Here is a 25,364-nt window from a genome sequence, read left to right on the forward strand (position 1 = left end):
AAAAAAGCTAAAGGAGTTCATCACTGCCAAACCAGAATTATATGAATTGCTGAAGGCGGTTCTTTCGGAAGAGAAAGTAAATAAAGATAAAAACTATGAACAACAAATACATAACTATCAATAAGTGAATCTAAAAACCAAGGGTATTAAAATACCTGATGAACAATATTAACTGTTGAATATAATAGAATTAGAGGTATGGACGGGGAGTGAACTGACGATTCTCGGGGAAAAGGGGGAGGGGGGTGTGGGAAGAGACTGAACACAAGCTGTGCACCTATGGATGAGAACAATGGGGGGTGGGGAAAGGGCAGAGGGTGGGGTGGGAATCTGGTGGAGGGGAGCAATGGTGGGGGAATGAGGAACATTTGCAATAATATGAATAAAGATTTATTTTAAAAAAAAAAAGGCATTCACAACAGATTAGCCATTATTATTGTAAATGCTGAGCTGGTCTTCCGTGGGCAGTACTTTCTGGAGAATCAATCCCTTCTATTTATTCACTTTGACCTGTTATTACCGTAGTTTTAACTGGCTGGATCTCAAAAAGATCTAGATCCAACCAACCACTGGAGACCAAATAAAACAAGATGCAAATCCAACAAGCAGAACCCGCTCCAACCACACAAGACAGGCAGAGGGAGAAGGAGCCTGTGTTAAAGATGGCTGATTAAAAAGAGGGCTATATAAGTCTGACAGAAATATTAGTGGCCAAAAAAATCTTCATTTTCTGATATTCTTACAAATAAATATTGGAAGAATTTTTTTTCCTTTTTTAAGGGTTCAAAAATGTTTTAGAAAAAAAGGACCCATTTCCTCAGATTCCAGTATTGGTTACTAAGCAGAACAGTCTCTAATAAAAAATTTTTTTTTTAAATAAATAAAAATAAATAAATAAATGGTTAGATAGAAAAAAAAATCAAAAGAAGAATATTTCATGAATTATATGAAATTCAAATTTCAGTATCCTACATAATAAAGAAGTCATATGCAAATTGATCATTACACCCTTACACAAGATGGCCACCCCCATGTGGTTACAAGATGGCCGCCATAAGATGGCTGGCAGGGGAGGACAGTTAGGGGCAACCAGGCCAGGAGGGAAGGGCAATTGGAAGTGACCAGGTTGGCAGGGAGGGCAGTTGGGGGTAACTGGGCCTTCAGGGGAAGGAAGGCAGTTGGGGGGGGACCAAGCCAGCAAGGGAGGGCAGTTAGGGGTGACTAGGCCAGCAGGGGAGGGCAGTTAGGGGCAACCAGGCTGGCAGGAGAGGGCAGTAAGGGGTTACTGAGCTGATAGTGGAGGGAAGTTGGGGGCAAGCAGGCCTGCGGGGGGCAGGGGTGGGGAGTTGGGGGCAAATAGGCCTGCAGGGAAGGACAGTTGGGGGTGACCAGGCTGGCAGAGGAGGGTAACTGGGGGGCGGGGGCGAGATCAGGCCTGCAGGGGAGAGCAGTTGGGGGAGATCAGGCCTGCAGGAGAGGGCAGTTGGGGGGGAATAGGCCAGCAGGGGAGGGCAGTTGGGGGGACCTGGCCAGCAGGGGAGGGCAGTTGGGGGCAACCAGGCTGGCAGGGGAGGGCAACTGGGGGCAATCGGGTTGACAAGGGAGCAGTTAAATGTTGATTAGTCTGGCAGCAGAGTGGTTAGGGGGTGATCAGGCTAGCAGGCAGAAACGGTTAGGGGCAATCAGGCAGGCAGACAGGCAAGTGGTTGGGAGCCAGCAGTCCCAGATTGTGAGAGGGATGTCTGACTGCTAGCAGTTGAACATCCCTTGTGGGGTCCCAGATTGGAGAGGGTACAGGCTGGGCCGAGGGACACCCCCTCCCCATTGCACAAATTTCATGCACCAGGCCTCTATACTATAAGTAAAGTCTGATGGGAAACAGCCACATCCATTCATTTACATATTGTCTATGGCTACTTTGAAGCTATAGTGATTGTGACAAAGACCATATGGCCTGCAAAGCCTAAAGTATTTACTATATAGCCCTTTATAGAAAAAGTGTGCCAGCCGCGGGTCTAAATTAACAGAATTACAACAGAGAGATAACTATATATGAGAACTATCAAGAAGAAGAATGGTCTTGCTGGTTGATTAGATATAGGAGTAAAATAAAAAACATCAAGGATGATGTTTACATTTCTAAAATAGGGGGTTAGCCCTAGCTGGTTTGGCTAAGTGGATAGAGTGTTGGCTTGTGGACTGAAGGGTCCCAGGTTCAATTCCAGTCAAGGGCACATGCCTGGGTTGTGGGCTCAATCCTCGGTGTGAGGCATGCAGGATGCAGCCTATCAATGATTCTCTCTCATCACTGATGTTTCTATCTCTCTCTCTCTCCCTTCTCTCTGAAATCAATAAAAAAAATATATTTAAAATAGGGGGACTAGATGAGTAAGATTATAGTACTCCATAATAGGGAAACACAGAAGAAACAGACTTGGAGTGGTAGGGAGAAGTACAGAGATGATTTTTTCAGATCTGGGCCTGTTGAATTTGAGACATTTAAGGCATACCCAAGAAGAGACCTTCAGTAGGCAATTGAAAAAGTGGGTCTGGAGTTCAGGCAACAACTAACACCAACTGCTATATGATCAGCTGACAATGCTCTCTAACTTCTAATTAGCCTAGGTTTATTTTCTTTTCAACTTCCTTTATTTTCATGAGCATTTATTTATTTATTTATTTATTTTGCATTTTTGTCCCTTTATTGTTGTTTCCAACAAGTTTGTATTACTTTGTTTTTTATCCATTTTTATGATACTATTTCAGCTTTCTGCACCTTTTTCTATACTCTTTATTTTAAACTTGCTAGAGAAATGCTATTTTTTTTCTGTTCTTTTTTAAAATCTTTATTGTTGAGAGTATTACAGATGTCCCTTTTCCCTCCACTGCCCCACTCCACCCAGTTCCTACTCCATCCCAGACCTTCATCACCCTATTATCTATGTTCATAGGTAATGTATATCTATAATAATGTATAGTAATAAAAGCATAATATGCTAATTAGACCAGACATCCTTCCGGATGACCTTCCAGATGAAGCCAAGGCAAGGTGCTGCGGCTGCAAGGGTCAAGCCCCTTGCACAAATTTTGTGCATCAGGTCTCTAGTATGCATATAAGATCTTTGGTTAATCTCTCTCTGCCGAGATTCATCAGTCTATTCCATTTTTCTATGCCTCTGGTTCTTTTTTTTTTTTTTTCATCAGTTTATGATGTTCATTAGAATCCTTGTTCATTTATTTTGATTTTTTGATTCAATTGTTGATAGATATGTATTTATTGCCAGTTTATTGTTCATATTTTTAATTCTTCTTCCTTCTCATTCTCATCCTTCTTCCTCCTCTTATTAAAGAATACCCTTCAACATTTCATGTAATACTGGTTTGGTGATGATGAATTCCTTCAACTATTTCTTGTCTGTGAGGCTCTTTATCTGACCTTCAATTCTAATTAGTTTTGCTGAGCAATCTTGGTTGTAGGTTCTTGCTATTCATCACTTTGAATATTTCTTGTTATGCCTTCCTACCTACAAAGTTTCTGTTAAGAAATCAGTTGGAAGTTGTATGGGTGCTCCCTTGTAGGTAACTAACTGATTTTCTCTTGCTGCTTTTAAGATTCTCTCTTGGTCTTTAACCCTTGACATTTTAATTATTTTGTGTCTTGGTGTGGACCTCTTTGTGTTCCTCTTTTTTGGAACTCTCTGGGCTTCCTCGTCTTGTAAGTCTATTTCTTTCACCGAGTAGGGGAACTTTTTTGTCATTATTTCTTCAAATATGTTTTCAATATCTTGTTCTCTCTCTTCTCCTTCTGGCACACCCATAATGCAAATGTTGATACACTTGAAATTGTCCCAGAGGCTCCTTATACTATCTTCATATTTTTGTATTCTTTTTTCTTTTTGCTCTTCTGATCAGGTGTTTTTTGCTTCCTCAATTTGAAATTGGTGATTTGATTTTCGGAATCCTCTACTCTACTGTTGAATCCCTGTAAATTATTCTTTACTAGAGACCCCAGTGCATGAAATGATGCACTTTAGAAAAGGGAGGGTCCCTCAGCCTGGCCTGCACCCTCTTGCAGTCTGGGACTCCTTGCTCCTTACCACCCACCTACTAGATGCTCCTTACCACTCCACTTGCTGCTCCTTAGCACTGCTGCAGAGACGGAAGAGGCTCTCGCCCCCGTAGCTGCTCTCGCCAGCCTTAAGCCCAGCTTCTGGCTGAGTGGCGATCCCCATGTGGGAGTGCACTGACCACCAGGGGGCCGACGCTCAACACAGGAGCTGCCCCCTGGTGGTCAGTGCGCATTATAGCGACGGGTCATTCTGTTCCACTGTAACGGTCGCTTAGGCTTTTATTATATAGATCATATAGATTTCAGTTAGTATATGCTTAATTTCTGACTGGTACTTTTTCATGTCATTGAAATTCTCACTAAGATCCTTGAAAATCTCACTAAGTCCTTGAAGTGCTCATTACAATACTTCAGCAACCTTATAACCATTGTTTTAAACTCTGTATCCAGTAGTTTGCTTGCTTCCATTCTATTTATTTCTCTTTCTGGAGATTTCTTCCGCTCTTTAATTTGTGACATGTTTCTTTGTCTCTGCATTTTGGCTGCTTGCCTGTGTTTGTTTCTATGTATTGGGTAGAGCTTCTATGTCTCCTGAAATTGATAGAGTGGCTTTGTGTAGTAGGTGTACTATATGGCCCAATGGTTCAGCCTCCCTGTCACCTGAGTTGGGCACTCTAGGGTACACTCCTGTGTGGGCTGTGTGCACAGTTTTTAGTTGAGCCTTGATTGCTGTTGATGTCACTGGGAGGAGTTGACCTCTAGGACAATTGGCTGTGAGGACCAGCTTCCACTACAGTGGAACAGCAGCTGTGCAGGAGGCACTCCTATGGAGCAGTACTTGCTTCAGTGGAGCTTTGGTGCTCACTTAGTCGGCCCCTTGAGTATGTTACTTGTGGATGTGTAGAGTTGTAATCTGGTATGGCCTGAAACTGTCCACTGGGTGCACTGGCCCTGGGACCTCCAGGGAGGTACAAAGTCAGCCACTGCCTGGGGCCACCAGGCAGGAGCTAGACAGAAATCTACAAGGCCCAGATGTGAAGCAAGGCAGGCTGGTGTTAGAGCTGGTCTTAGAGAGCCTTCACTTCTTTTAATACTTTTTCCATTTGCCACCCCCAAAATTCTTATCTAGCTCCTAAAATGGATTGATAGGTTTGAGGCATGTTGAATCCAGCTGCTGCTCGTTTAAGAGATTTTAGCAAAGTCTGAAGCCTGAGCCAGATCAGGCCATTCATATGGAAAAGCAGCTGGAAACAGCTTGGGTGGGGGTACAAATTGGATGGGGCAGGTCTCAGGGAATCACTAGGGTGGAGCAAACAGTGTGGGCCATGCTGATGGAAACTCAGATATGGCTGCCAGTTAGTTCTGTGGACAAGGAGTTGGGGGCAGGTCCCAGCACAGAAACAATGACCTCTGTGAGAACCTCCATCTGGGAGAAAGCCAATCCCAAATTCCTGCCCTGATGCTAGATAATCCAGTTCTTCCCCTCATTTCCCCAATGTTACCACCCAGTGCTGCCCAGAGGGACTGAATGAATAAGTCCATGAGTTGGCCCTTTAAGAGAAACTGCCTGTGTTTCCAGCAGCCTCCCTGTCACTCAGCCATAATCCCCACTAGTTTTTACAGCCTGAAATTACAGGGAGTTCTCTTCCCAGCTCTGGAACCCTGGGCTAGAGGTCTAGTGTGGGGCTTGCTTCTCACAGAAGGCCTTCGCAGTGGAGATATCCCTTCCAATTTAAAAAACACCACACATGTGTGTTAGACCAGCCCATCCTGATCCTTGCCCTTTCTAAAAGTCTAATGTATTTTCTTCTTTAGTTATAGCACTTACATTTAGCCAGCTTTCAGGTGGTTCTGAATGATGGTTGTTCTATATTTTAGTTGTAATTTTGATGTGGTTGTGGGAGACAGCAAGTACCAGCGTTTATACAAGTTGCCATTTTGGTTGAGAAATGCTATTCTTGAGTGGCCTAAGCTTTCCTGAGCTATCTCTTTTATATCTTCATATACTTAAAATTATTTTTTATGAAGAGGGGAAATTTAATCCACGGAGTACAACAATAGTAATGGGTTATATGGGATTACTACTTTATTCTTATTGCTTTAATTTTTCTCTTCCTTCTTCTTTATTGAGAATGGAGAATGGAGATGCTGGCCTCTATGACTCACATATGAAGTCCTCACAAAAGCTGGTCTGGAACAATATATTTTACATAATATTTACAGAGAAAATCACAGCATGTTTAAATAGAAGCCTTTTCTTAATCCAAGAATAATGAATTTATTTCCCCTCCCATTCCTTCACTATGTAGGATTTTTCAGTTAGCTTCTTAGAGTATTTTATTACCTTAGCATCTCATGTTCTCTATTATTCATGTCAATCTTTCCAACAGGATTCTCAGACAAACCTCATGTTCAGTATTTAGTTTTATCAGAAGGTACCAATAACCAATTTCTCTTACTTTCTATTAACACTAGTTTTATTGTGCTAGTTATCTCACCTTCCATATATGCCTCCGAACAGAGGTGCCAAGGAGTTGCTCCAAGATGCCACAGAGCCCAACTGGCAGATCATTAAACCCAGAAGTTCTCTTTCAGCTACAGTAATTTTATTATGTTGCTCACTTTTAGAATCTATGTGTCTGCTACTAAAATAACTGTTCATCTTTTGACATTGCAATATTACAGGCATCTGATCCCTTTTCTCTCCACATATAAATCCCACCCCCAAAATTCTTATCTAGCTCCTAAAGTGGATTGATAAAGAATTCTTCTAACATTCAATGTTGTCCTTTTAAAGAAATCTGAATGTGTTTTTACTTACCATGACACTCCCTTGTATGTAAAGCAATAACTCAATTTTGGCTTTAATCTTATGTTCTATCATTTTGAGTTTTTTTGTGTTTTTTTTTTTTTAAAAAACAAACTTTTCCCAGTTAGTTTATAATTTTTAACATTTGCTCCAATTACTTCAAGTTTGTGTTTTCTTTCTTTTCATTAATAATTTCTGCATATAGATAGGTCTTTTTAGTTCTTTAACTCTTTTTAAAAATATATATTTTATTAATTTTTTACAGAGAGGAAAGGAGAGGGATAGAGAGTTAGAAACATTGATGAGGGAGAAACATCGACCAGCTGCCTCCTGCACCCTGCCCCCCCCCCCCCCCCCCCGAGGATGTGCCCACAACCAAGGCACATGCCCCAGACCAGAATCGAACCTGGGATGTCTCAGTCTGAAGGCCTACACTCTAACCACTGAGCCAAACCAGTTTCGGCTAGTTCTTTAACTCCTTTGGCTTTAACCCTTTCCCTGAGAGCTCCCACTTCTTTTAATACTTCTACCATTTGTTACCTTCAAAAGGAAACTTGGCTTCCCTTCTGATTACTTCTTCTCATAGTTTTAATTTCCTTGTGTTCCAATAGAAATTTGCTTATCTTCTAAATGACTCTGTCAAAACTTCCCAGTTGTTGAGAATTTAGAGTTCTTACTACTGCATGATTAGAAAAAAATATATTTCACTTTGCCACATATACTCTCTGCAGAAGTGGCAATGATATAGGAAGATTTTTTTCTTTTTTCCTCCCTATGTATATTCCAGACAGGTAACAGTACATAAATTCTAAGAAGTATCATTTAATCCTTATTTTATGAAAACTATTCTCATTGTCTGGCTTCCCTTTTGTTTACTTTAAGACTGTTCCCAAAATATCCATTTATAATATACAAGAAAGATACTAAATAATTCTTTTATATTGTCTTTCAAAAAAAAATTTTTTAATATAAGAAATAGGTGGATGAATACACAGAAGAGTGGATGGATGGATATGTAATAGGACAGATGAATGGATAGATAGATAGATAGATAGAGACATATACAACCCCAAACAACCCATCCTCTTGCCTAATTTACATCTTTGATCAGATAAACTTCAACCTAGATTCTAATGCATCTTTCAAAAACCCATAGTTTTTGAAAAGTACTGGGAAGAGCCTCATATTCAGTTCTTTCAAAAGAAAAACATCCTTTTATCAATAAGACTGTCATCCTATTTCTTTTCTACCCACAATGTTTATCAAAAATGATAAATTCCATGAGAACAGGAAATGTGTCTCTCACTCATCCGTGTGTGTCCATCATCTGGCATACTGCCTGACACCAACAAACAATAGATGTTTGCTGAATGGCTCTTATGTTCCATGTTCTTTGTACTAATACTTTCCTACCTTAAGTTGTACTTTATCCATATTTATATAATTCTAATTATCCTTCAAGACTTCTGAATTCCCTCGTTTACTTTCCCTTATCAACTTCATTTGCTTTAGGCTCTACTTTACCTCTCCCCCTCTGTAATAATTGTTTTTCTGGGGTTTGGAATCCATCTATTATAGGCTGATTTTCCAAGCTCTCTTTGGCTTTTTCCATGTTAATCTCCTAAAATGTGTTTACTATCCTTCCTGAGACCTCTTCTTTTTTTCTCTCTTTTGTGGCATATATTCATCTCTTTTTTCCTCCCAATAAGAATAATCTTCTCCTGAGATTTTCCATCTCTTATTCATCCACAGCTATTTCATTTATTTTCCTTTAATCTTTCTTCCTCCAATACTTAAAACTTGACACTTATATTTCTATCACCTCTTTCTGAAGCCCTTTTAATGCTTTCTCCATCCTACATGGCTACTCTGAATTAATTTTGGCAGCTATTACCAGCTCAGTTGCTCTGCTTCTCTTTTCATTCTGGGACCTTAAAAATGGCTCAGCTGTGCATGCTTCACTTTCATTCTGACCTATTCTTGGGCAATCAGCACAATAATGACCACTGATCCCAAAGGTTATACATAATTAGCTTTTACAGATGTCATTTCTGGCTCCTTTTTCTCTATACTAGATACATTTTCCCTGATTATATCTCATGCTCAGATGATTTCTAGAAACAATTTTCATCTCCTATAGTGTAGCTCAAGAATCACCTGGGGAGTTTTAAGAAATATAAATTCTTGCCTCCCCCACCCCACTCCAGTGTGATTCAGTAGTCTGGGATGAGCCCGGGGGGGGGGGGGGGGAATATATATATATATATTTAAAGCTCAAATAAATTCTGATACGCAGCCAGGTTTAGTGATTACTCATCTAAAGTATGTCTTTGGCTGGCACATATACCAGGTGGAACAAAATGGTATTTCCTTAATAACTAATGGGTATTAAATGCTTGTTTTGTGCCAGGTTTTGTGCTAAGTACTATTACATTTAATCCTCACAACCATCCTATGAGGTAGGCTATCCATTTTGCAGATGAGGAAACTGGGTCTTCTATTATATGCCTATTGTAGATTCTGTATATTCTCCTAATCAGTCCCAGAGGGAAGTCTGTATTCATAACCCCTATGCATATACTAGATCAGGTAGGTGATTAACCTTGTTTTCTTCCTACTCTTTCATTGCTAACATTATTTAGACAACATTCCAAAGACACCTACAACTTTCATGTGATCTGTTAAAGTAGTAGCACTGATGGTGAACCTGATTATAGTCTGATTAAATCAAGGGTGATTAACATGTATACAAATGTTCTTGTTTTGGTAACACTTGCTGCACCTCCCACAGCTCATTAGCTAATTAGGAAGAAATTAGGGGCTAAAAGGTCAGGCTTAAATATGCTAGGAGAGCTCTGCCCTCCAAACTGGGACTTGTTTGTGGCCCTGCCACAGGTCAGCCCAAGGCTTGACCCTAGAGCCGCTCCCTACAGTCATTGGTTCAATTCCTGGTCAGGACATGCCTGGATTTCAGGTTTGATCCCTAGTAGGGGGCTTGCAGGAAGCAGTCAATTAATGTTTGTCTCTCATCAATGTTTCTATCTTTATCTCCCTTCCTCTTTATCTCAAATCAATAAAAACATATTAAAAATTTTTTTTAGCCCTGACCAGTTTGGCCCTGCGGGCTCAGGAGTCCCAGGTTCAATTGTGGTCAAAGGCATGTACCTTGATTGCGGGCACATAACCAGTAGGGGGTGTGCAGGAGGCAGTTGATCGTTTCTAACTCTCTATCCCTCTCCCTTTCTCTCTGTAAAAAATTAATAAAATATATTTAAAAAAATGTTTTTAAAGTAATAGTATCCCTTGAAGCCAAGCTCTAGTTTAACTTATACTGTTTTTTTTTTTTTTTTTTTTTTTTTTTGATATATGCACCCCTATATTCATAGCAGCACAATTTACAATAGCTAAGATTTGGAAACAGCCTAAGTGCCCATCAGCAGATGAGTAGATTAAAAACCAGTGGTACATTTACACAATGGAATACTACACTACTGTAAAAAAGAAGGAATTCTTACCATTTGCAACTGTACAATGGACCTGGAGAGCATTATGTTAAGTGAAATAAGTTAGAGAAAGATAAATACATAATCACATGATCTCACTCATTTGTGAAATATAATAAACAACATAAACTGATGAACAAAAATAGATCCAGAGACAGAAGTCCCTCAAACTTCAGAGGGAAAGCGGGGATGGAGGGGGGAAGGGGGCGGGGCCATTAAGAGATCACCCAAAGAACTTGTGTGCATGCATATGAGCATAACCCATGGACACAGACGGTGGAAGGGTAAGGGTCTGTGCTGGGGGCAGGAGCAGGCAGGGAGAAGTCAATGAGGGGGGGGGGGGGAAGGAGACATATGTAATACTTTCAACAATAAAGAATTTTAAAAAGGAATAAATAAAATAAATAAAACCAAAATGAGATACTACTACACACCTATTAGAATGGCAACAAAAAAAAAACCATTCTGGGTTTTTACATTGTTCATGATTGTCAGCTTTTATATTTTTTTTTTTTTTTTAAATCAGTCTTTATTGTTCATATTATTACAAAGGTTCCTCATTTCTTCCCCCCTCCACCAGGTTCCCACCCCACCCTCTGCCCCCTCCCCATCCCCCATTGTCCTCATCCATAGGTGCACAGTTTATGTTCAGTCTCTTCCTCCCTCCCTCTCCCCGATAGTAAATCCCTTTTCAGATAGTAAACCTGTTACTTAGCATTTTCTCATATCAATAATACCTCCACATGCCCAATGATACTTCACACAAAAGACATTTCCAAATAGGTCAACCAGCCTCATCCAGGCCCCATCCAAGGCACTCACAGATCAACACCCCAGCGCTATACTAACTCAACACATCCAGATCTAAGCCTTCATCACTTGATTCAGCAGACCCTCAAGTTCCCGCAAAAGTTTCCAGCCATGTCTGAGAGGCAGCCGTGGGCAGGTACAGGCGAGGAGCGAGCTGTTCTGGGCCTGGCTGCTCCGGGCCTGGCCTCTGTTGCTCTGGTTCGTTCCACAACCAGCTGCTCCGGGTCTGGTCACTGCCGCTCCCGACCTAGTTGCTCTGGACTTGGCTGTTGCTGCTACAGGCCTGGCCGCACCCGACCCGGCTGCTCTGGGACCGGTTGCTCCGGTCCCGGCCGCTCCGGGCCTGGCCGCTCCCAGCCTGACAGCCGCTGCTCCGGGCCTGGCAGCCATTGCTCCTGGCCTGGCCGCACCAGACCCTGCTGCTCCGGGCCTGGCCGCTCCCAGCCTGGCAGCCGCTGCTCCATGCCTGGCCGCACCAGACCCGGCTGCTCCGGGCCTGGCCGCTCCCAGCCTGGCAGTCGCTGCTCCGGGCCTGGCCGCACCAGACCCGGCTGCTCCGGGCCTGGCCGCTCCCAGCCTGGCAGCTGCTGCTCCGGGCCTGGCCGCTCCCAGCCTGGCAGCCGCTGCTCCTGGCCTGGCCGCACCAGACCCGGCTGCTCCGGGCTTGGCCGCTCCCAGCCTGGCAGCTGCTGCTCCGGGCCTGGCCGCTCCCAGCCTGGCAGCTGCTGCTCCTGGCCTGGCCGCACCAGACCCGGCTGCTCCGGGCCTGGCCGCTCCCAACCTGGCAGCCGCTGCTCCGGGCCTGGCCGCACCAGACCCGGCTGCTCCGGGCCTGGCCGCTCACAGCCCGGCAGCCGCTGCTCCGGGTCTGGCCACTCCCAGCCTGGCAGCTGCTGCTCCGGGCCTGGCCGCTCCCAGCCTGGCAGCCGCTGCTCCTGGCCTGGCCGCACCAGACCCGGCTGCTCCGGGCCTGGCCGCTCCCAGCCTGGCAGCCGCTGCTCCGGGCCTGGCCACACCAGACCCGGCTGCTCCGGGCCTGGCCGCTCCCAGCCCGGCAGCCGCTGCTCCGGGTCTGGCCGCTCCCAGCCTGGCAGCCGCTGCTCCGGGCCTGGCCGCACCAGACCCGGCTGCTCCGGGCCTGGCCGCTCCCAGCCTGGCAGCCGCTGCTCCGGGCCTGGCCGCTCCCAGCCTGGCAGCCGCTGCTCCTGGCCTGGCCGCACCAGACCCGGCTGCTCCGGGCCTGGCCGCTCCCAGCCTGGCAGCTGCTGCTCTGGGCCTGGCCGCACCAGACCCGGCTGCTCCGGGCCTGGCCGCTCCCAGCCTGGCAGTCGCTGCTCCGGGCCTGGCCGCACCAGACCCGGCTGCTCCGGGCCTGGCCGCTCCCAGCCTGGCAGCTGTTGCTCTGGGCCTGGTCGCTCCCAGCCTGGCAGCCGCTGCTCCAGGCCTGGCCACACCAGACCCAGCTGCTCCGGGCCTGGCCGCTCCCAGCCTGGCCGCCGCTGCTCCAGGCCTGGCCGCACCCGACCCGGCTGCTCCGAGCCTGGCCGCTCCCAGCCTGGATGCTCCGTGCTTGGCTACTGCTGTTCTGGGCCTGGCTGCTCCCAACCCGGCTGCTCTGGGCCGGGCTTCTCCGGGCCCAGCCACTCCGTGTCTGGGTGTTCCTGGACTGGCCACCCTGGGCTTGGCCGCCTCTGCCTCAGGCCTGGCTGCCACTGCCCCAGGTCTGGCTGCTCCAGTGCTGGCCGTTGATGCTCTTGTTCTGGCTGCTGCTGCTCTGGGGCCTGGCCACTGCTGCTCCGGGCCCAGCTGCCACTGCCTTGTGCCTGGCCACTCTAGGCCTGGTCGCCGCTGTTCCAACATTCTGTCCCTTTTTTCTCTTTTTTTTTTTCTTTTAAAAAAACAAAACAAAACGCATTTATGTTGCAATGTTGGCTGGTGCGTTGAGTTCTGACTTAGTCTTTGATTTTTCAAGATCTTCTTTGTATTCTTTCTTAAGTAATTTTACTATCATTTGCTCTCACTTGATTTCTTCACATTGAGAACTTCTTTGGTTTCTTCCTCCTTGTCCTGGGAGCTCAGCAGGTTGGCCTGTGGCACCCCTTTGTTCTCCGCGGGCTCCCGCGCTGCTCCAGCCTGTTGCCGGGGTCGGCGCCGCCCAGGAAGCAGCCCCCGTCCTTGGCTCCGTTGCCAGCGCTCAGCAGTCGAAGGCTCAGGGGCACCCCCCCCACTGGGGGCCCCGTCGCCCGGCTCCTTGCTGGCGCCCGGCTGGCCGGTGTCCGGCAGGGGCTCCTGCTCCTCGTGGCGTTCCTCCAGTCTGGGGCTTTCTTTCTCCCTCCCACTAGGGGAGTCCAGGATCAGAGTCAACAGACTGTCCTCTGCGCACAGTGTGCGCGACTCCGGGGGCTCGGCCTTTCGCCGCGCTCCCAGGACTCCACCTCACAGCTCCGTCTCCCCCTGCCCGAGCCTGGGTCCCCAGGGACTGGCCCAGACCTGGAGTTCGGGGCGGTCTGGACTGAGGCTCAGAGCTGCCGCCGGAGGCTTTGTTTCTTCCGGCTAGGGTAATCCAGCATCAGAGTCAACATTCAGTCCTCTGCGCGCCATGTGCGCGCGACTCCGGGGGCCCCGCATTTCGCCGTCCCCCGGGATTGTCTCCCCCTGCCGGAGCCTGGGTCCCCAGGGTCTGGCACATAACTTGGGGCTCAGCGCTGCCGGTTCGGGGGTTCAGCCCAGGCTGGGGGTTCTATTTCCTTCCTGCTAGGGAACGCCAGGCAGCACCCAGCCCTCTCCTCCTCTCCGGCTGCGACCTCTCCGCGCGCATGCGTGCGAGCGCGCAGCATGTCTCCGTACCTTAGGCTTTTTTTCAGCTCCTCTGATTTTCCTTCTGGTTTTCTCCCTCCTTCCTATTGTAGAGTTTTCAGTCAGTCGACTACCTGTAGCTCTGGGCAATGTCCACTCTACATTTTAGTTGTATTCCCTTGAAATTGTTGTGAGCTGCTGCGGCTAGGTGTATACCCGAGCAGCCATCTTGGATCCTCCTCTAGTTTAACTTATACTGTTACATTTTTATTTTTTGTTAATTCTCACCACAGGATATCTTTTTCCATTGATTTTTAGAGAGAGTGGAAGGGAGAGAGAGAAAGTGGGAGGGAAATGGGGGACAGGTGAGATAAACATTGATGTGAGAGAGGCACATGGATTAGTTGCCTCCTGCATGTGCCCTGACCAAGGCCAGGGATTGAATTTGCAACCCAGGTTCGTGCCTTTGACCTGGAATCAAATCCTCAACCTTTTGGTGCATGGTCCAACACTTTAACTTCTGAGCACATGGGCCAGGGCTATATTTTTATATATTTTAAGAGAATAAGCCACCTTTAAAATCAGAACCCAAACTTAAGTTGATTCTATAGGAATTATGTCAATTTGAATAGGTAAAAATTTCATTACATTCACTGTCCCTCATACTTCCAACATGCTCCCAATTTTTTATGCTAGTCACACCTTCCATTTCCAGGTCTCCTCTAATTTAGTCATGTTCCAGACACCTCCTGCCAAGACTACCCACCATTGCTGCCAAATTTTGTTTTAGGTCTTAAAATTGTCTTTAATTTCTTCCTATGTCAATTTATTCAGCATATATTTATTGAATATCTAGTTTGTGTAAATCATTGTTCTAAGGCACACTGGGGATAATGCAAATCACAAACACAAACAAAAACCCCTGCTTTCCTGTGTGGGCTGAGCATACAATAAACAAGTCATACAACATATTAGAAACTGATAAGTGCTGTGGAGAAAATTAGAGATGGAAAGGAGGGAGAAAACCTCAACAAAAAGATGTCATTTAAACGAAGACTTTTAAGAGTGAGAATTACCATTAGCTCTCTGGGGGAAGAGTATCCAATGCAAAGCCCTATCTAGGAGAATGACTGATGTTTCGAGGAACGTTAAACAGGTCAGGGTGGATCACTGGTATGAATCAAGGGGGCAGCAAGAAGAGTAGTAAAATATAGGATCAGAGAACTGTGAGGGAAGAAAATCGAATAGGGTCTGTGGACTATTGTCAAAGACGAGTTTTTTCTGCAATTGAGATGGAAGCCACTGGAGCATCTTGGACAGATAAGGAGCATGATCTAATGTTGTGTTGAAAATGGATTGAAGTGGGATAAGGACAGAAGAAAGGAGGCCAATTAAACTACCAATAATCTAGGAAAGAAATGGTAGTAATTTAGACCAGGATAGTAGTGATGGGGATAGGGAGAGGTGTTTGGGTTCTGGATATATTTTAAAGCTGAGTAACCAGGATTTGCTGGTAAATTGGATATGAGGGTGAGAAAGAAAGAGACAAATATGACTCCAAAGTTTCTGGCCTGGGGAATGGAAGGAGTTGCCATTAACTGAGTTGGGGAAGACAGTGAGTAAAAGTTTTGGGGGAGGAGAAAGATGAAGAGTTTGGCTTTTGACAGGTTAAATCCAAAACCATATTTGCTCAAGCAGAGATAATGAGTAGGGAGTTGGATGTCAAGCCTGGAATTCAAGGGGATAGTCTGAATTAAAGACAGAAATTTGGAAATAATCAGTGTATAGATATTTAAAGTGGTGGTAAGGATTGAGTGTAGAAAAAGAAGAGATCCAAGGAGTAGGCCTTAAAGCATTCCATTTGAGAAGGAACCAGAAAAGAAGGAATGGCTAGTGAAATAGAAGGGAAGAAAGCTAGATTTCTTGCAAGCCAAAATGAAGAATTTGTTTCAGAGAGGAGGAGGGGATAATTGACCATTGGACTTAGCAATACTGAAATCAATGAAGGATATACTTGGTGGTGTGGTGGAGACAAAAGCCTGATTACAATGTATCTAAGTGAATGTGTTTAAGATGTTCCCAACATAGATGACCAGAGTAATTTACTTTCAACAATAATCCTTGGAGAGAATCCAAGATGGCTGCTCGGGTAGGCAACTAGCCGCAGCCGCACACAACAATTTTAATAAAATACAACTAAAATATAAAATGGACATTACCCAGAACTACAGGAAAGTCGACTGACTGGAAATCCTACAACAAGAAGCAAGGAGAAAACCAGAAGGAAGCACGGAGGAGCTGTAAAAGCCCAAGGTACGGAGACACGCGGCGCGCGAGAAGAGGACGGAGCCGGAGAGGAGGGAGGCCGAGTGCCTGGCGGGCGTTCCCTAGCGGAAAGGAGATAAAACTCCGACTGTGCTGGGCCCCTCACTGCTCTGAACCCCCGTTCTGGGCCAGACCCCGGGGACTCAGGCTCAGCCATAGGGAGCTGGGCTGTAAGTCGGAACCCCGGGGTAGCGGAGAAAGGAGGTCCCGGAGGCGCGCACACTGCCCCCAGAGAAGGGACGGTCGGCTGTGCCGCGGGATTGCCCTGACGGGAAGGAGACTGGGGCTCCAGACTGCTGTGAACGCCACCTCCAACTCCACTTCCAACTGAACTGAACCCCAATACCGGGCTCATTGTGGGAGAGCATAGACTGTTTGGCAGCAGGCGAAAATCGAGGGCACCTTTCTCTCAGAGGCGCCGGCAGCGAGCACTGAAGGACCCGCAGAGGGCGGGGCTGACGGAAGCCAAAGCTGCAGGCTCCACCCTGAAACCCCGCCCCATCTGTAACTGCGAAATGCGACAACAAAATAGATCACAAACGAAAGAAATGGAGGACAAAAAGCGTCTGGATATAGAGTTCAAATCTACGCTTATAAGGTTTTTCAAGAATTTCCTAGAAAAGATGGATAAGGCCTATGAGGATATGAAAAGAGACCATCAAGAAATGATAAGGGAACAACAAGAAATAAAGAATACATTGTCTGAAATAAAAAATATTATACAGAGTCCTAAAAACAGAAGGGAAGATCGCAAGAATCAAGTCAAAGATTTGGAACATAAAGAGCCAGAAGACACTCCTCCACAGAAGCTAGAAGGCAAGAGAATCCAGAAAATTGAAGATAATGTAAGAAACCTCTGGGACAACTTCAAGCGAACCAACATCAGAATTATGGGGGTTCCAGAAGATGAGAGAGAGCAAGATATCGAAAACATACTGAAAGAAATAGTGACAGAAAACTTCCCCCACCTGGTGAAAGAATTTGACTTACAAGTCCAGGAAGTGCACAGAACTCCAAACAAAAGGAATCCAAAGAGGACCACACCGAGACACATCATTATTAAAATTCCAAGAGCAAAAGATAAAGAGAGAATATTAAAAGAAGCAAGAGCAAAGAAGGTAGTAACTTATAAAGGAGCACCTATACGATTGTCAGCTGACTTCTCAACAGAAACCATGCAGGCCAGAAGGGAATGGCAAGAAATATACAAGGTGATGAATAGCAAGAACCTACAGCCAAAAATAAGCTACCCGGCGAAGCTATCACTCAGAATCGAAGGCCAGATAAAGAGCTTCACTAATAAAAAAAAGCTAAAGGAGTTCATCACCACCAAACTAGAATTATATGAATTGCTGAAGGGGGTTCTTTCAGAAGAGAAAGTAAACAAAGATAAAAATTATGAACAACAAATACGTAATTATCAACAAGTGAATCTAAAAACCAAGGAAATTAAAAAAATCTGATGAACAATATTAACTGTTGAATATAATAGAATCAGAGGTATGGAAGGGGAGTGAACTGACGATTCTTGGGGAAAAGGGGAGAGGGGGGCGTGGGAAGAGACTGAACATAAACTGTGCACCTATGGATGAGGACAATGGGGAGAGGGGAAAGGGCAGAGGGTGGGGTGGGAACCTGGTGGAGGAGAGCAATGGTGTGTGGGGGGGGAAGGAACATTTGTAATAATATGAAAAATAAAAACTTATTTAAAAAAAAATAAATAAATAAATAAAAAAAAGAGAGAGTCTTTAAAAAAAAAAAAAAAAAAAAAACAATAATCCTTTTACTTAGCAGAAGGCCAATACAGCTCACTTCCTATGAAAGCTAACTCACCTGATCATACTCATTACTTCCAAATAAAAAATTTGATAGAAGAGTCATCCCTCAGTCTTCTGATACTAATTTTCCCAGAAGTAACTGTACTAGAACACACACTTCAGTTCTCAGTATATTGTAAGTATATGTTCTAGATTTTATAAGGGTTCTAATTTAATATAATTTTGTTCTGTTAATGAAGGATAATCCTTCTATGTGCAATTATTTTATGTCACTGTAAGAGTTTCTATATTAAAATCTTTCTCAAATAAGAAACTGTTTCTCAGTCAGGGTTGGGAAGAGGGGGAAAGGGGAGTTTTGTTTAATGGGTAAGAGTCTCAGTTTTGCATGCTGAAAAAGTTCTAGAGATCTGTTATACAGCAATATGCATAGCTCTCTAACTGGAGGCATTGGAGGTACCATAACACCTGAAGGGTAAATCCTCCTTTGTGGGAGGGATAACATTCAAGGAAGTAAAACCTGTTAAGAAATTTTCCCCACAACAATGTAAAATAGTTTTCTCCTTTCTTCCAGCTAAGGCAGGAAATACTATACAGCATTAGGGTAGCAGCATAAGCTATAAGAATGGGTCATTTATAAGTAGAGTATGTATAAGCATAAAATTCCCTTACAAAATATGGTATAGAAAGTTTATATCCATATTCTTTAGTCACATGTTCTTTCTAGTTTTTTTTTGTTTTTTGTTTTTGTTTTTGTTTTTGTTTTCCCCCTGGTCTTTTTAGTTGGTTCTCTAGTAACTGCTATTTTCTACTTTGATTTTAGTTGTTTTTCTCTGGATATTTCTTAAACTTACATCATGTAATGAGTACCGAACAAAGTGTTACAGGTAAGAAAAGACTGTGATTATGTAGTGCTTAAAAGAACAGGCTCTAAGGTTAAATTTCTGGGTCTGAATTTGGAATCCATGACTTATTAGCTCTATTACTTTGGCATACAGCTTAACTTCTTTGTGCTTCAGTTTTCTCTTCTGTAAAATGAGATTATCTGTTCCACGGGGTTATTAAAATAATTACATCTGAGATAAATAAATCCAAGAGTACCTGGCACGTAGTGCTTTCTGTTTTCTAAGTGTGGCTCTTCCACAAAATACCATGGCCTGGGCAATTCTATTTTGAAGAAGTGGCATTAGAAGAAGTTTAAGTTTAAAAAATTTGGCTCTCAAAAAAAATTTCAATTGTTGTATTGTTTATATTTGGCTCTGTTGATTAATGAGTTTGCTGACCACGGCCTAGCAGATCTTGACTTCAATTTCCTCTATAATTATCCTCCATACTATGCCCATAATTACTTTTTCAAATTAAAAATTTTACTATATTGGCAATGGTTTCTTAAATATGACACCAAAAGCATGGATAACAATTGAAAAGAAATAGATAAAATTGGATTTCATCAAAATTAAAAAATTTTCTTCATCAAATGACACTATGCCTAACTGGCGTGGCTCAGTGGTTGAGCACTGACCAATGAACCAGGAGATGACAACTCAATTCCTGGGTTGTGGGCTTGATCCCAAGAGAGGGGTATACAAGAGGCAGGTGATCAATGATTCTCTCTCATCACTGATGTTCCTGTCTCTCTGGAATCAATATATTAATTGATTCTATATATCTATATCCATCTATATCTATATCTATCTATCTATCTATCTATCTATCTATCTATATATATATATATACATATCTCCTATATAATAAAGAGGTAATATGCAAATTGACCCTCATGCCCTCGCACAAGATGGCCACCCCCATGTGGTCAAAGATGGCCACCATAAGATGGCTATCAGGGGAGGACAGTTAGGGGTGACCAGGCCTGCAGGGGAGGGCAGTTGGGGGTTGCCGAGCCAGCAGGAGAGCAGTTAGGCATTGATCAGGCTGGCAGGGGAGTGGCTAGGGGGTGATCAGGCTGACAGGCAAGTGAGCAGTTGGGAGTCAGCAGTCCTGGATTGTGAGGATGTCCCAGATTGGAAAGGGTGCAGGCTGGGCTGAGGGGCAACACCCCCTGAACAAAATTCGTGCATCAGGCTTCTACTCCCAACAGAGTGAAAAGACAACCACAGCAGGAAGAAAATATTTGCAACTCAGCAAAAAGCCAACAATTCAATTCAATGATGGGCAAAGGATTTGAAGAGACATTTCTCCAAAGATTTAAACACACACACACACACACACACACACACACACACACACACACAAACACAAAATAGAAACGACCAAGGGGCACATGAAATGATATTCAACATTATTAGTCATCAGAGAAATGCAAATCAAGATCATAGTGGGATACCACTTCACATCCACTAAGATGGCTATTACTTAAAAAAATAAAAACAAAACAATAAAAAATAAGGTATATTGACACATTTATGGACATACTGGAACTCTCATGCATTGCTGGTGTGAATGTGAAATGGTGCAGCCACTGTGAAGAACAGTTTTATGATTTCAAACATTGATTTACCATAACCCAACAATTCCACTCCTAGGTGCATACCCAAAAGAATTAAAAATGAAGAGCCAGTTTTGCTCAGTGGATAGATCATCAGCCCATGGATTGAAGGGTCCCTGGTTCAATTCCAGTCAAGGTCATGGACCTCGGTTACAGGTTTCCCATCCCTGGTCCGTATGTGCAGGAGGCAACCAATTGAAGTGTCTCTCTCACATCAGTGTTTCTGTCTCTCCTCCTTTCCACTCTCTCTAAAAATCAATGGAAAAATATTCTCAGCTGAGGATTAACAATAACAACAACAATAAGACAGAGACCCAAACAGATTCCTGACCACCAATATTCAAAGTTGTATTATTCAAAATAGCCAAAAGATGGAAACAACTCAACTGTCCATCAACAGATGAATGGAGCCCTAGCTGGATTGGCTCTGTGGAAAGTGTCGGCCTGCAGACTAAAGTGTTTCAGGTTCGATTCTGGTCAAGGGCATGTTCCTCAGTTGCAGGTTCAACCTCTGACCCTATTGGGGCACGTTTGGGAAGCAACCAATGGATGTGTGTTTCTCTCTCTCTGCCTCTCCCCCTCCCTTCCATTCTCTTTAAAAATCAAGGGAAAAATATTCTTGTGTGAGGATTAACAAACAAACAAAAGAGAATGGTTAAACAAAATGTAATATATACCATACAATGGAGTATTATTCAGCCATAAAGGGAAATAAAGTTCTGATACCATATTACAACATGGAGAAATCTTGAAACCATTATGCTACATGAAATAAGCCCAACACAAAAGGACAAATATGGTATGATTTCAGTTATATGAAGTATTTAGAATAGACAAATTCATAGAGACAAAAAGTAGACAGAGAGGGGTTACCAGAGGCTAAGGGTGGAGGACAGTTATTGCTTAATGGGTACAGAGTTTTTATTTGGGATGATTAAAAAAAGTTCTGAAAATAGATAGTGGTGATGGTTTTATAGTATTGTTAATACACTTAAAGCCCCTGAATTCTAAACTTAAAAGTAATTAAAATAGTCTAGTCCTAAATATCTTTATCTGTAGCCACAAATTTCCTTCCTTCTCACCACTTTATATCTTACATTCCACTTTCATATTGAACTACAATACTTGACCTGTAAAAGTAAAACATACTTTCAAACTTCCCTGGATTCACTTACAGACCTCTTGTTCTTTCCCCTTTCTAAGTTTGTTGAGCTACTCTTTATTCATTAAGATTCATCTACAGTGAAAACTTTCTTTTCTGATTTCCTGAAGCAATTAATCAATTGTTCTTTTGTACTGTCAAGTCCCTTTATAAATAATTCTACTATAGCATTTAATCATGCATTATAGATTATTTCTCTATGGGTGTTTCCCCCATTAGATCCAGTTTTGAGGACAAGCATAAATCTTATCATCTTTCCTACAGCACCTAGCACATGGTAGATACTCAACTTTCCCAAATAAATGACTTATGCATGTATGTGCTTTGAAAAGTCCTAAAGCACTATATCAGTACAAGGACTTATTTCATTTTACCCTTTGTGAGTTTATTTCAAGTTAGTTTCCAGGTTATGAAGCAAGTCCCTGATGATATGCAACATATAAGATAATTCATTTCCGCCCCCCCACTATAATCCCATTAAACTAACCCTAAGTTATTCTTCACTTAAATGCTAAATTGAATAAAAAAATATTTCTGAGTTTGTAAATGAAGAAAATACTAACTAAATGTACTATCATACATTTCAAAGAAAAGATACATTCTATGCATGCTAGAAAGATGAGTTGATAATGAGTAGTTTTACATAAGAATATTTTTGTTATGTCTTTCAGAAAAGTAATGTAACCAGATATGTGAATATCTAGCCCTAGCACATATTTATATTAGTACATACTCTGATTAAGAAGCAGTGCAAACTCCTGAATCAATCATAAAATATTTAGTGAGTAGTACCAAATATAGTACCAAATATATAAGTGTTTAAAAAGTTAAAACTAAATTTTTATAGTCAAGAAATTCACAATATAAAAGTGAAAAACATGAAAAAAATAAATTCAATATAAATGTGCAGATATGGTCATTTACTCAATAATTATTACCTTAGTATATACTAGGAACTGTGGGAATACAAAGATTAATAGAACATACAGCCCTACTTGGCTCACAATTAGGTATGGAGACAATTATAAATAAATAATTACAGCAATTAACATTAACAACTCTTCCCTTGGCCTACATCCAGATTTTTCTTCTCTTTGGCAATTCTTTCTCAGTCATTAAACCTGCTCCTCCTCTACTAGTCTTATGTGCTGCGAGGCTCTATTTTATATATTCAGTATCTTATTCTACAACCTAGGCCATTCCTATGACTTCAAGACTTCAACAACCATTACAGACAAATCTGTTCTTAAAGCCCATCCTTTCTACTGAGTTCCAGAAGTATATTTCCAACTGCCTATTTTATAGATTAGAGGCCTGCTGCACGAAATTCGTGCACTTGGGGGCAGGAGGTGAAGGGGGTGGGGAGTTGGAGGGAGGAGGGGAGGGGGGGTCCCCCTCAGCCTGGCCTGTACCCTCTCACAGTGCAGGATCCCTCAGGAGATGTCTGACTGATGGCTTAGGCCTGCTCCCCATGGATATCCTTAGCACTGCCGCAGAGGTGGGAGAAACTCCCACCACCGCTGCTCTGCTTATGGATGAGCCCAGCTTATGGAAGAGCAGCGCTCCCCCTGTGGGAGTGCACTGACCACCAGGGGGCAGCTCCTGCATTGAACGTCTGCCCCCTGGTGGTCAGTGCATATCACAGCGACTGGTCATTCTGCCGTTCAGTCGATTTGTATATAAGCCTTTTATTATATAGGACTAGAAGCCTAATGCATAAAAATTTGTGCAGGAGTAGGCTTTCCTTCTCCCAACTGCCAGCACTGGCTTCGCTATGGCACCTGGGATCCGGGCTTTGCTCCAGCCACTACCAGCAGGCACCCAGAACCGGGCTGCTTAGCTCCAGCCGCCCCTGGCAGGCACCCAGAACCTGGGCTTCGCTCCAGCCTAGCTTCATCAGGAATGACACCAGGAAGGATGTTCAGTCTAATCAGCATATTACCCTTTTATTATTATAGATTCCTCAAACTAAACTTACCTAAAATTGTACTCTTCTCAAACTAATTTATAATCTAAGGTTCCTACCTGAGATCATGGCACTACCATCAGCTGGGTTGTACAAACCGGAAATTCATCTTTGACGCCCCATCACACATCAAGCATATCAAAATCTTGTTATTCTATTTCTCCCCACTTCTTTGCCTTAGGTAACCCAGTATTTCTCCATAAAGGGGCTACTGGCATTTGGAGCAGGAGAGTTCTTCAATGTTGGGACTCTCTCTTGCAATACAGAACATTATCATTCCTGGTTCCAATAAATGCCATTAACACTCCCCAGTCATGAGCACTAACCAAAATGTTCCCTGAGGCTGGTATTGCCCAGGTTAAGAATTACATTATGCGTAGTTGAAGACTCCATTATCTTTCATCTGCACTACTAAAATTTTTTTAAAACTAAAATCTTATGTGTAATTATTTTACCTATATCAATTTTTTCTCCCTTCCAATCAATTTTCTATTCTACAGTCAAAGTAATGTTTTAAGCTCAATTTGATCAAATAACTCCTCTATTTAAAACCCTCAGATGTTTCTGATTTTAGGAGAAAGCTTAAATTTAGTTTTGCCATTAAATATAATGTTAGCTATGGGGTTTTGATAGATAGCCCTTATAAATTTGAGAAAGTTTCCTTCTATTCCTATTTTGCTGAGAGTTTTTTTTTATTATAAATAGGTGTTAAATTTTGCCAAATACTTTTCTGCAAGAATATCCAATTTCACCTGGCCAGTACAATAAGGCAAGGGGGGAAAATTGGAAAGGGAAGAAAAAATGTATGTATTTGCAGATGACATAATTGTGTAAAGAGGATTTTAAAAAGCATTTATTTTTTTTTTAAAAAAGCTATTACTAATGAGTTCTAATGGCTTATTTATGTAGATTCCTTAGAATTCCTTAGATTCCATTAGTACTAGAATTAATTTGTTCTAGTTCAGGGAAATGATCAATATGCAAAAATTAATAGCATTTCTATATACTTGCAAAGAACAAGTGGAAATTAAATAAAAGATACAACTCCACTTCTTATAACATCAAACACATGAAATACTTAGGAACGAATGTAACAAAATATATGCAAGTACTGAGCCCTGAAAATTATAAAATGTTAAATTTATAAAATTATAATTTTAAGGAAGTCCTAAAAATTAGATAGGAATATACCATGTTTTTGGATTAGAATATTCAATATTAAGATTCAATTCACTCCAAGTTGATCTATAGATTTATTATGGGTTGAATTGTGATCCCAAAAAGATATACTGAAATCCTATCCTACCCCCAGTACCTGTGAGTGTGACCTTACTTGGAAAAAGTCACTACAGGTGTAATAAAGTTAAAATGAAGTCATCCTGGATTAGGGTCTTAATCCAATATGACTGGAATCCTTAAAAGAAAACAATGCTATATGAAGGATAGGAAGGGAAGATAACACCATGCAGAGACAAAGACATAAAACACATTGGAAAGATAGCCATGGAAGATGGAGACAGAGACTGGAGTTGCGCTGTGATTAACTAAGGAACACCTAGGATTGTCAGAAGCTATGGTCATGCCAACATCTTAATTTTGGACTTCTAATCTCCAAAACTGTGAGATAATAAATTTCTCTTGTT

General features: G+C 42.8%; 1 protein-coding gene across 3 annotated transcripts in view; it reads right to left on the reverse strand.

Moving 5' to 3' along the window:
* Positions 1-25,364, reverse strand: part of GOLM2 (golgi membrane protein 2) — an 84,922-nt gene that overhangs the window by 51,108 nt on the left and 8,450 nt on the right. The window lies entirely within an intron of this gene.

Source organism: Pipistrellus hanaki (genome assembly GCF_964339955.1).
Source record: "Pipistrellus hanaki genome assembly, chromosome: 1".
Classification (NCBI taxonomy): domain Eukaryota; kingdom Metazoa; phylum Chordata; class Mammalia; order Chiroptera; family Vespertilionidae; genus Pipistrellus; species Pipistrellus hanaki.